The 13,050-nt window shown below is 34.8% G+C and overlaps 1 long non-coding RNA gene across 3 annotated transcripts; it reads left to right on the top strand.

The window, feature by feature from the left end:
- The first annotated feature begins 6,291 nt into the window (after positions 1 to 6,291).
- LOC145053011 (uncharacterized) lies at positions 6,292 to 11,592 on the top strand. 3 transcript variants are annotated; one of them, XR_013684315.1, is made up of 7 exons: positions 6,292 to 7,034; positions 7,142 to 7,399; positions 7,865 to 8,027; positions 8,216 to 8,289; positions 8,668 to 8,743; positions 8,827 to 8,877; positions 11,209 to 11,592. It is a non-coding gene; the product is annotated as an uncharacterized LOC145053011 (long non-coding RNA). The 3 variants fall into 3 exon arrangements; XR_013684316.1 differs by lacking the exon at positions 11,209 to 11,592 and adding an exon at positions 9,237 to 10,338; XR_013684314.1 differs by lacking the exons at positions 8,668 to 8,743; positions 8,827 to 8,877; positions 11,209 to 11,592 and having other exon boundaries at positions 8,216 to 8,370.
- Positions 11,593 to 13,050: the final 1,458 nt, after the last annotated feature.

Genomic DNA, 13,050 nt, shown 5'->3' with positions numbered 1-13,050 from the left:
TACTGTCTTATGTTAATTGTTTAACTATTGTTTCACTTTGCATGTTTTGACTTCCAGAATAATTGAGCTTATTAAGAATAATCGAATTATTCAAATTGTCCACAATCGTTCATATATTGGAAGTAGGTATGAATGAAGATTGTCATGAATTGGTGTGTAGATTGTCTAAATGGTATTATACATAGCAAAAGTTTGTTGCGACGTTCATGAGTGCTTATGAAATAGTTTTGAGCATTGGAACAAACCCGCGCTTGCTGGAATCACCTTATGGAATGTGAATAAAGGGTGATCGCAAGACGATAATATCATATGGTCTTAAAACCAAGATATATGGTTTGTTATTTGTTAATTGGTTGTACATTGATAATCCGAAACCGCATCAGTAACTTGATGTTATAAAACACATTGTTGTGTATAGTTGATTAATGAATAAGTAAATGCATATAAGTCGAAGTTTATCTGTTACTTTTATCCTAAGAGGGTAAAAGTGATATCTCGGCCGCTCGATGATTTGATTTGACTTATGTGCCGGGCCCGGTCAGAACTGAATTGATGTGTTCGATTAAGTTCTATGTCAAATAAATTGGAGATCGAGAAACCAAATGCTAGACTAATTGTTCCATAGAATTGCCTGCATGATATCTAAACAGAGGACTGTACGATCCCTTATCTAAAGGACAAGATTGATTAGATCAGAGTTTGACAGTGTCTTTAAGAGCTACGATTGCTAATCGGATTATACTTGTATATATAGTTACTAGACTTATCCAAGTGGGAGACTGTTGGAATAGTGTCTAAGGCTGCAACTATATTAGGCAAGTATTTGACCCGGTTGTGCATGGTCCTTTTGGGTTGCCTTCACCATAGCAACTTGACAGGATGATTTATTATGAGAGAAGGAATATTATTAATATATTATGAGAATAATATAAGGAATAATAATATTATTGTTTGATTAATATAAGTCATAAATTAATTAGAAATTAATTTGGTGACTTAAAGAGATTAATTGAATAAAGGGGCATAAACTGTCAATTGTGTGATAGTTGTACTTTGGGCTATAAATCCCTTATGGATAAAGGGTGGCCGGTTTTAAGGACTTTGGATAGGACTTAAAATCGTCCAAGGCTTATCATGAAAGGGATTAGGATTGCTTAGGGCCTAAGTTATCCAATTAGGGTTTAAGGGTGAAACCCTAGGAGCCTTACAAGTATAAAAGGACCCCAAGGGTTATGGAAATCGGCACTTGTGCTTTAGAAAGAAACCCTGGCCGATTTCTCTTCCCTCTCCTCTCTCTTAAATCATCCTCTTGCTAGTTGGTGTTTGTAAGCCATTAGAGGGGTGACAATTGTGACTCTAAAGCTCCAAGGACAAGAAGATCAAGCAAGTGATTCAAGGTATACTTCTAACTCTGATTTCATAATGTTATTATAGTCAATTAGCCATTAGAAGTCTTGGATTGAATGCATGTTTAATTAGAGAAACCTAGATCCAAGCATTAGGGTTTGCATGTGCACATAGGAATGTTCATATGGCTAAAACCCATCAGTAAGGTCGATAAGTTTTAGACTCGTTGCAACGCTACCCTCACTACCAAGCACATGTTGGTTGTATCTCAAATAAATATATTTGATCAGGCTATATTTATCCCAGATATGATTACATAACTGCCCAGGTTTGACTGTAGTGTTCAACATCTAAATGCTTTTTGTTTTGTTCTTATTATGATACGGTTCTAGCAATTATGTATACTTTCAGAAGATACTTATATTCTTAAGGTATACTTTTAGTCAGAGTGTTTTAGTCCCGTTGTATTTATAGTTGTATATCTTGTATGGTTATATATACTAGTTCACTATAAACAATGCTCTGATACCAACCTCTCACACCCTCGAACCAGGACGGCGGAAACGTCCGGGGGCGGACGACTTCGTGTACAGTATCATAACAATTGAATATGAATGAAACATAGCAACCAAACATCATACATTGGAAATACACACTTACATAGTTTACATATTGAATCTTGTTCATCAGTTACACAAAAGTAAGAAAGTAAAATTTCTTGAAGTCGCACCACTTGATCTTATAGTCGAACTTATTACCTGCTACTGGAATTCCTGAGAATACAAGTCGTTTTGAAAAGCATCAACTAAAAAGTTGGCGAGTTCATAAGTAGTTTTGAATAAAAATGGATTTTGTACTTGTTTAGAATCGTTTTAAAAGTGCTTTTAAAAATATCCGATACTTTCTAAAAAGAAATGGTTTGAAATATTTGTGTCCGATCTTATATTAATGCATGTGTGTTAATGGTTACAAAGATAGAAAGAGAATGATTTCAAGATAACCCGGTGTTTTCTGCAATAGATAATGCTGAAATCTCAACCCCGGTGGTTGCGTACCGATGCTTATAGATTGTTGTTTTATCAAAAAGAAGGTTTTCCGTTTTATTCCAAAAGGAAAATATAATGGTTTCTTGTTTTACCCCAAAAAGAAATTAGAATGGTTTCCTGTTTTATCCCAAAAAGAAAATAGAATAGTTTCCCGTAAATCTTATAACGTTAATTCCTCTAAGTGAGTCGCTATAACCATACATAATAATGACAATTTCGCCTGTCTTTGCGTCTTTGGGACGCCGCTGGAATATGATAAGGTTTTTGTCACCCTAGACTGGCCTAGTCTAACTGTAGCGAACAACTCAGGTCTAGGGTGTCACCCCCGTATAGATCTATACACAAACTCTCGCTTTCCCTTCAGGAAACTCTGTTTATAACTACAGACTACGATTGTACACTCAAAGGTGCCAACCGACAGGTCTCACTAGATCCTTAATCAAAAATTTACACGGAAAAGAAAGAAGAAGACATATAAAACTCATTCTCAGGCCCAATAAACATGTCAGTGGACAACTAAGGCCCGCTATACGTATCTATTATTTTCAGGCACAAAAGAATGTGAATGTCTACCCTGAGCCCAATATACATGTAAAAGGACACTAAGACTCACTTAACATGTATACCATTTCCAGGCCCAGTAAGGATAAGAAAATCGTTTTTAACCCGTTTGTTATTGTTTTGTTTATTTTAGCTCGCTTATTTACAAAATTGATATAAAAAGCCCACTTTTTGTAAAAATGACGTTCTTGGCCCTATAAGCCATAAAGTCTTCAATTAAGGCCCAATTATAGTAAAAATAACACTTTAGCCCCCATTTTGTTCAAAACTTGTGTTTTTGACTAGTTTGTGGTAAAAATAACATTTTAAACTCATTTTTGTCAAAAATGTCGTTTTTGGCTTGATTTTTGTGAAAATACACATTTTTCTGGTTTTGGGCTTTTCCGACCTAGTTTTTGGAAAATTTGTAGAAAAGTCATCGTAAGTCGAAATTTGGATCCGTAAATTCTGGAAGTTTGGAAATTTTGTCTACTTTGTCCACAATTTTTCTCATAACTTTTATTCACCTCTAACAAGTGTGAAATTGCTCACCTTCACAGGTTGGTCCGAAATTATTTCAAATCTGATAGGCAGTTTTGTAAAATTCTCCAAAAATAGTAGAAAAATCGTATGAAAACGTGAGAGTAGTCATTTTAAAGGTAATAGCCTAAACTTTTTGCATGTAAAACAGTTTTAAAAATATTACCATTAAGGAAGTCAAATCAGTTCGAGATTGGAGTAAAACTTTTCTGTCAAGGGCTGATTTTTGAGTTTAAGTTATCTAAGTTTGTTCACAACACTTGTTTTTGCTATTTTAAGTGGATAAATACCAGATCTACAAGTTTACAAGTATTATATGTGACGACACATACTTTTCTCAAGGTTTATATGAAGATCCAAGTGATAAACTTCATTTTCAAGTAAAGATCTAAAAGTTAAACACATAAACATGCATATATACATATATGTAGCACAAAAGCACTTGTATTCTCCCCCAAAAACATTATAAAACCAAAAACAAGGGGGTATGAACTCACCTTGGGGTTTTTAAGATGTAGATGAAGAAGGAGATGAAGCTTTGAACCTAACTTGAGTGTTTTTGGTGAGATCTTGAAATGAAGGTGGTTCTAAGGTCCATATTCACGAAAAAGAGGGTGTAAGGGAAAGATCTTAGCATATATTGAAGTAAACACTTGAGTTTTAGTCTAGAACTTACCAAGTTATGAAGGCTAGAAGAGAACTTCTTGAAACCACACACAAAGTCACGAATTTTGAAGGAAAGAATGAGGGAGTTTCTTTGAGTTTGAGAGAGAAATGAGGTAATTGTGTGAGTATGAAATGAAGAGTGGAGAGAGGATAAGGGGGTAGTAGAGGTTGACTTTAGGTAGGGTTGATGTGAAGTTCCTAGTTGTTTGTTGGACAATATGTATGGATGCATGGAGTATAATATTGAGGTGGCACTTGTATGATCTTCATCTTATCTTTTTTTTTTCTTTTTTTTAATAATGGGTTAACTGAGTTTTGGAGAGGTATTCGGCCCAAGGTTGGCCCAAGAGATAATTTCTGATTTTTGGTTGGCCCAAAAAGAATTTTCGGCCCATCAAAGTTTAACAAATGGGTTTTGGTTTCAAAGGGCCCAACAATATTAATTCCCGGCCCAACTAACGAAGTCTTGGTATATGTTTTCAGCCCAAAGGCCCAATAAGAATGTCTTATGGCCCAAAAGAACTAAGTTGAGGGCTTATTGGCTCACTAGGGCCCAATAAGAAGGGTTCGGTCCATTAAGAGTATTGGGTTGAGAATTTATGGGTTATAGCCCAAAAATTATTGGGCTTGGCTTATTGGATCGAGTTTTGGGTTTATACAATGAGATTATATTGTTCAGGAATTCATCTTAACCTAATTTTGCCAGTTGTGACATACGTCGGGCTCAAACCGACTCTTTCATCGCTTGGAAAAGTTCCAAGTCTTCGCCCTCGAGGTCGTCCGCTTTCATTTTCAAGATTTCCATATCGGTTTTTGTTTGGAGTGTCTCTTATGCCTCTTGAAATGATGATTGTGCTTCGATTATTTTTTGTTCCATCCGAGTCATCACCTCGACCTTCGTTTCTTGAAGTTGCACATATCGATCAAATTTATCGCCAACCATATCCATAACACTATAATTCGAAGATGTTGACGCCGCTTTTTTTGCTTAATTTCTTCCAATGGGCCGACGAAGAGGTTGGTCGTTTTCAAGATCTATCGGATCGTCGTTGATGTCGATGTGTGTTCGGCCGTCCGATTGTTGAGAAGTTCCATTGGGGTTTCTCGAACGCTTTGAACCGGAAGATTGGGAAGTTCCTTCCGTTTGCTCTTTCCATTTTGGGGCGTCTTTCAATTTTAGCCACGGTTTCATATATGGAAAAGCTTTGCGTGTTGGCGTTGTTTTTTCAAATTGGTCTATGGCCGCCTTGAAAACATCAAAATCGTTCGAGCCGCTTTTATGTATGTTTAGGAGGTTGTTGTAGATTCCTCCAAACTCGATGCATTTTAGTCGAATATCTTGCCATTTCGACGTAATTTGATCGACATTTCGAGTTTCACTTTCCATTAACTCGTAAAAAATGGCTCGGACTTTTTCCCAAAAACTTCCGTAAGGCTGACTATCTCCTACAATTGGATCTTCGGAAGCCGCCACTCATGCCTCCACTAACTTTTCTTCTTCTTCTTTTGTCCATGGGACCCTTTATTGGGTGGTAGTGGGTCGGACCGATTTTTTTCCTTTTTTCTTTTTTGGTTGAGGTGGTGGTGAAGGTTGTATTTCCGCAACAAAATCCGGTGAAAGTGGTGGTTGTTGTTGTAACGATTGTTGTTGGAGTTGTTGAAATTGTTGAAATTGTTGGTATTGTTGTTGCATTTTTTGTTGTTGGAAAGACGGAAAATGTTGATATTGTTGTTGGAAAAGTGATGTTTGTTGGATAGGGGAACAACTTTAAAGTAGATTGATAAAACCGCCTTGAGGTGACTCCATAGTCGGGATCCATGGTTTTTTGTTGTGAAAATGTAGTGTGTAGTTTGTGTATAGAGAAAGAAAAGAATGTTGTAAAAATTAAGAAGTTAAGGTGTTGTATTTATAAGTAAATAAAATGGGCAAATTTTTTTTAAACCAAAGTAGTCGTTGAACAGCTATAAAAAATGGTCAAATGTGGGCTTCGATTCTATTGATCGTTTACGTCCGTTGTATGGAACACGAAAGACCACGAAAACGAGCTACCACAAACCAACGGGACGGTATGCACGGCCGTTGTTCGTGGCCAGCTCAACCACGACCGGTATACCATATGGCCTAAGGCTTTAATGGTACGTGTTTGCCTATTCATCTTCACTGTTTTCTCCTCGAATGGGAATGTTCCACCATGTGTACTCACTTCTACTGACCCAAATATCTCCTTCGGATACTGTAACGCTTCTTTGAGAGAAACGTCACCGCCTCTCCGTCTCCCTCTTTCTCTTTACCTCCATTAAATCAAACAACTGGATATTTCCTCATCCACTCTCTTTTGTTCATTCATCAAAATCAGAATCAAAGCACGAAATTGAGACAAAGATCTTCCAAATCTCAATCTGAAACTCCATATGTTACATGCTCTGTCCGATTTCCGTTCTCTCCCATGGTTACAGCCACCGCATCCACCTTTTGTTTCTGTTACACGTATCGGTTCCTTCTCACCTCATTCGACTTTTCAATCGATTGTGTGTTTTTTGGTCCACTGGAATAGACCAACATAGAGAAATTGGAGGAGATCGAGAGGGAGACAGGAAGAAGTGAGATGGTGTCGTCCTCCAAGAAAACAATGGGAAACGACGGACTACCGCTTCCTTATATTCATTTCTTCTTGATTTCTCCTTCTCATCGGCTTCGTTTGTATTTCCTTCTGACTCTATTCGATATTATCACAGGTGGGAGAAGACGACGGCGGACCATTGCTGCCATACCTAATCGCATATATCTCTACCGGTGGTGCCCGACAGAAGCCCTAAAATCGATTTCAATCATTCGCGCCTTCTCTCAGTTGCATATCAGTTCAGCTTTCCAGGGAAAGAACATCAATGAGGCAGGTAGGTCAATCCCCTTCCGTCACCTCTGCTTCTTTTCCTGACACATTTTTTGCTTCCCTACTACCTTCTTCTTTCTCTTCTATCCAATAAATTACCTTTTTTTTCAGACGTATGTAACTGCATCTGGTACAAAACACTGGAGGAAAAAGAGTAAAGTTGGGCTCCTATTCAGCTTATTCCAGAAGAAGATCCGAATTCATGTGTACCTTTCAATCTATACATTTTTCAAGACCTTACACCATTGTTTTCAACAGCTATTATCAAGGGTATCAAGATGTTCAACTTGAAAAAAATGGTTTATATTAGCTGTTAATATGTTGAAGTAAAATGCACATGAGGTGTTTGTGGAAATGCCCAAAAAGAAGGTAATATGTTTCTATTATTTGATATGATCCTTGATCTGTCTGACGTACAAAAAAACAGAAATAAAATTTTCGTAAAAGACTTACAGTTTGGTGGTAACCATTATTTCGCCTGTTGATTATAAAAATACGTTTTCATCTGATATTCTTAAGAAATTAAGGATTTTTTTTTGAGAAAATCACTTGATGAGACACAATCTTTTGGTAACAATTGTTTGGCCTCTTCATTGTAAAATTACTCTGTAATTCATGGTTTGCATTGGCTTGGTTCCTTCTAAAATATGAAAGAGCATGACCTTGACTTTACCACATAGACTTATCTCTAGAGCTAGATATTTCTCATAGAAATGAAGATCATGGATTAACACCCTAAGGACAATCTGCAAGACTCTTGTTGGAGTGATGTCGGTAGGACAAAATTGTAACTATGGTGATTTTTGAATTATGTTTTTATTTTTTGTGAAAAAGGGACAAAATTGAAGGACTTTGTGGCGGCAATGGAGTCGAGCACCTTTCAGTCAGAGCTTTCAAAGCTCCGCCATGACATGGAGGAGTATGCCAAACAATTCCCAACAATTGGGTTTGAGAAGGAAACCATGAAATACAAAAACTAAGGAGCTATACAAGCTAGGTAAAAGATGTTTAAACATAGACTATATTAACATTTTACCTATTTGTTTCCTCCTTAAAATTGATGAATATAGTGTAAACTGATTAATATTGTCAAATTGTTTTTTGGAAAGAGAGCCCCTAAATGTGTTAAGTATACCTATCGATGTTTAATTTTTAATACCAATTTACATGTGATACATGGAACAGGCAGAAATTGAGATGATGATTGTGGCCTGAATTAAGTCGATGATTTCACAGAGCCATATATGAAGAATGTGAATGTAAGGCTACAAGTGAATCTTATGTAACATGTAAATGAAATGATGTTTTCTATAAACCAATAAAACTTTCTATTTGGCTCACTCGTTTAACAGTTTTGTTTTATGAATGTTACTTGTGAAATATCCACTTTAATCGCTCGTAATTAAGAAGAATTAACTGTTAAGTTGCTAAATTTTACTTTTATATTTGAAAAGTTAGAAAATAAAAACTTTTTCAGGTGAAATGTATTTCATATATTGTTTTGCAAGGAGGATGAGAGGTGTTGATTCACTCATTAGATGAATAAATATTTTTTTTATTGTTAAGAAATTTTGTAAATAATTTGGCACAAAATGACTCTTATGTGCGAATCGGCTTATGTTGGCAATATTCAACAGTGCATGTTAGCCCAAGTGAATAAAAAAGTTGTGCCATATTTGGATCTCTGTTGGGAGAAAGAAGGAATCGATGATGGTATATACCCACATTTCTTTATTGGTTATAAAGATTTAGTTTTTCCATTTATAAAATTCATATTTGTTAAAAAATATTTGCAGACATAAGTATTTCTCAGGGAAAAAAAGGTTCAGATATTCACAAATAGTGCTGTAAGTTAATATCTCTAATTGGTTGTTTCTTTTTGACTTAATCTGGACATAATTTATTAAGATATTAGCTTTTAACCTAACGGATAATGACTTGAAAGGGTAACGAACTTTCGACTTTTTTCATATTTAGTCATTAAACTTTTTTTCGTTATCTATTTGTCATTGAACTATTGAAAGTGTTCACATTTTACTTACTGATGTGAATTATGATCATTGGTTTAGCATGCGGAATTTGTGACATCCCATGAATATGTAGTTACAACTTCGTTTGAACTCGTAATTCATAGTAAGGGGTTAGAGTATCATCGCATGAATACGTAGTTACAACATCACCTGAACTCGTAATTCATCACCTACAGGTCATGGGCCTGTTGGTGTTTCCACTGGGTTGTCTACAATAGTCCGTGGTCGCCATCTACACTCTGGTAAATGACTACATCGCTACATTGCCGGTTAAGGTTATGGTATCTCCTTTCATCCTACATCACCTATTCATCATCATCTATTTACCTAATTATTATCACCTTTCTATCATCACCTATCTCTCATCATTTTATTTCATCACACACCAACTATTTCATCTACCCATGTTTCATCCGCAACATATTTGTAGATATAAAATAAATATATCGTTTAAATCTTTTAAAACATGTATAAAATCGTTCATCCAGCATAGACAGCAAGTATTCAAATAATATGCACACATAGCACGTAATTTATATAAAATACTTCATATCTATGTGTAAGATGAAAGTAACTATATATACCATAAAAATCCCATAAATGCTTCCTAACTTTAAACCCCAAGGTTTACTCTACTAAAGCTTCATATTCTTGGCTCTCTGGACCTAGAAGGGTCCAAATTCCTAACTTCAAACCCCAAGGTTTACTCTACTAAAGCTTCATATTCTCGGCTCTCTGTCCCTAGAAGGGTCCAGATCTATAACACAAACTTGCAAGAGGGGTTTGAGGCATTCAAAACCCCAAAGATGGAGTGATTCAAGCCCTAACCCCAAAATGGAATCTACACAATAGGGAAGGAATGGGTTCATTTTTGTACCTCAGAATGAAGATCCTTGCTTGAATAACTCAGAACAATAACCTTCCTTGGTCCCTCTTGTTGGAACTCTTCTCCTTTCTTGCAAAATCACACCAAAAAGCTCAAGATAGCACTTCCTCTCACTTTACACACTCAAGCTCGCTATGGTTCTCACTTATGGGAAAGGTAGTCGAAATTGAAGGCCATAAGTGCCTTTAAATATGGCTCGGGCCCAAAGATTTAGGGTTTCTGCCAAGAGCACATACTCGTCGAGTCGCCTCACCGACTCGTCGAGTCCATTCATTAATCCGAGTCATCAGTCGCGACCTTACTCGACGAGTTGAGGCGTCAACTTGTCGAGTCTCTCTTCTTAAATCAAAAGAAAAATACTTAAATTATGATACCTGGAAATCCGGATGTTACATTTTTTTTTTTTTTTTTATTTTATTTTTTTATTTTTTTTTATTTCATAGATTTCTTCATCAACAAATGTTGCTACAATTAAACAAAAATAAATAATTTGCTAAAACATAATACAATAGGAAATTTGTTCACATTTAGCCATTGAACTTTTTAGAGGGAAACGAACTTTCGATTTTGTTCACATTTAGTCACTAAACTTTTTTTCGTTATCTATTTGCCACTAAACTACTGAAACTGTTCACTTTTTACCCTTATGATCGGTAACAGCCGGTTATAAGGGTAAAATGTGAACAGTTTCAATAGTTCAATGACAAATAGATAACGAAAAAAAGTTTAGTGATTAAATGTGAACAAAGTCGAAAGTTCGTTACCCTTTCAAGTCATTATCCCTTAACCTAATTGTATTTCTTCTTTTTTCCTCTCAACTAAAATTGATGAATATCTTTAAATTTGTTTCTTTGTAATGTAAGGGCAAAATGGTCATTTAGTCACATTGAGGAGGTTTTTTACTTTGTTTCTTTGTAATTGTATTTCTTTTTTTTTTCTCTATCAACTGCTCTTACACTAAAATTGATGAACATCATGAAATTTGTTTCTTTATAATGTAAGGGCAAAATGGTCATTTAGTCACATTGAGGAGGTTTTTTACTTTGTTTCTTTGTAATTGTATTTCTTTTTTTCTCCATCAACTACTCTTACATTAAAATTGATGAACATCATGAAATTTGTTTCTTTACAATGTAAGGGTAAAATGGTCATTTAGTCACATTCAAACTGTTTATTCAATTTAGAAAAAAAAAACATAGCTTATATATAGTGTGTTTAATGATTACCAATACACAACCTAATGGCCATGGCATTGCACGTAGATCATAAGGCCACCATCATTGATGGAAAAGCAATCGCACAAACAATTCTGAAATTGCCTCTGAAGTTGATACCTTTATTGAGAAATATGGCAAGGTAAAGAATCGTCATTTCCTTTCTATGCATATACACATACATCACTATATGATCACCACTTTATGTTAGAAAAGAATGATTTATTTCAAGCATCAGGACTTGTTGTGGTGATTGTGGGGCATAGAAGAGATTCCCAAGTTGAAAAAAAAATGAGGAAATGGCTATTTCTTTTACGGATTTTTTGGCTGTGTTTGTTTGTTTTTCAAAGTATGATTATTAATTGATAGATGTTATGCAAGTTGAAATTAGTTTAATGTAATGTAGCTCTATAAAATCTTTTTGTTTGTCTATATGTTCGCCAAATCCAACCCCGCAAAGGGGGATACTTCCCTAGTTAGATAATAAAATTAAAACCCACTCCAGCCCAATCCTAATTTTCATTTAGTGCTTTTTATTTATTGTTTTGCAGTTTTGAAAACTTTAATATTTTAGTTTTTTAACAAATTTTGGCAGTTTTTTGTCAGATTTGACAGCTTCAATATTGTTGTTTTTTTTGGCAGTTTTTTGGTAGATTTTTTTTGTTGTAACAATATAGTAGTTTTTTTTTAATAATCTAATGGACTCGACTAAAATAGGCCTAAAAAGCCCAAACCATGAAACCAAACCGTTAGTAACGGTTTTGTTATATATATAAAGAGAGAGAGAGAGAGAGAGAGAGAGAGAGAGAGAGAGAGAGAGAGAGAGAGAGAGGGGTAGGGTATGCATGGCTAGAAATTTTAGTCTTACAAACCAAGTGTTGCTCCCCCTTTAAACATTAAAATGTTACCAAATGGCTTTCTTGATTTACATGCGTAATTCCTAACATCTAACAATTTTTCCGAATGCGGCGATTGATAGATTTTTGTTCAAGGATTCCAAAAACCCGAATGGATTAATTTTTCGAGTTGTAGAAGTTCGGAAAATCGCGTTAAAAGATTTGTGTAAAATTGGTTTGAAATATCTTATTTTTCGACTTTAACAAATATTTTTTACTAAATATATTTCGAGTATAAAATCAAATATTAGACCGTAGTCTGAGTCCAAAATCACTCTCAAAATTTCCATCTGAGGTATACATGTGCCTCAACTAATTAAAACAGTTTATGCGTTTTAGCTAAAATCAATGTTATACTGGTTGTGTTTCTTATAACAGTCGGATTTTTTGCATATGAACTCTGTTATGAACGTTCATTATATTTTTCAGACTCGGGTGAACATGAACTACGAGACTAAAGTTTTTCCTTCGCTAAAAAACGCTTAAAATGAAATTTCAATTTTTTTAGTGGTTTAACTAGGGTTACAGATGTGTTTGTGATTCGTTTAAGATTTTCCACAACGCAAAGTAAGATATCATTTCATATCTTGTTGTAATTATAATGACACTATATATTTACCAAAATATGCATTAAAATTCTATAGGTCAAGTTACAAGAGGTTCACGGTGAGCTGGCTGTTTATAGATTTAGACCTAAATTCGGATATCACATGTGTTTTAATTATTTTTTTGATTTACGTGAATATTATTTTATAAAATTAATAAAAAAATTATATGATCAAAATTTGTTTTCAAATGTTATCGCGATGAGAAATGTTCTCTCTCCCTCTTATATATATATATATATATATATATATATATATATATATATATATATATATATATATATACTAAATTATATTGCATACATAAAATGGAACCACCAAATTTTAAGACAAAAGTCTTAAAAACAAGGAGATGAAATCCTATCCATTAAATTAAATTTGAATGGCTA

The sequence above is a fragment of the Lactuca serriola genome, chromosome 5 (genome assembly GCF_051521515.1).
Source record: "Lactuca serriola cultivar US96UC23 chromosome 5, Lser_US96UC23_V15, whole genome shotgun sequence".
NCBI classification, from domain to species: domain Eukaryota; kingdom Viridiplantae; phylum Streptophyta; class Magnoliopsida; order Asterales; family Asteraceae; genus Lactuca; species Lactuca serriola.
Note: the sequence above shows the minus strand (reverse complement) of the source record. Positions and strands in the feature narration are given on the sequence as shown.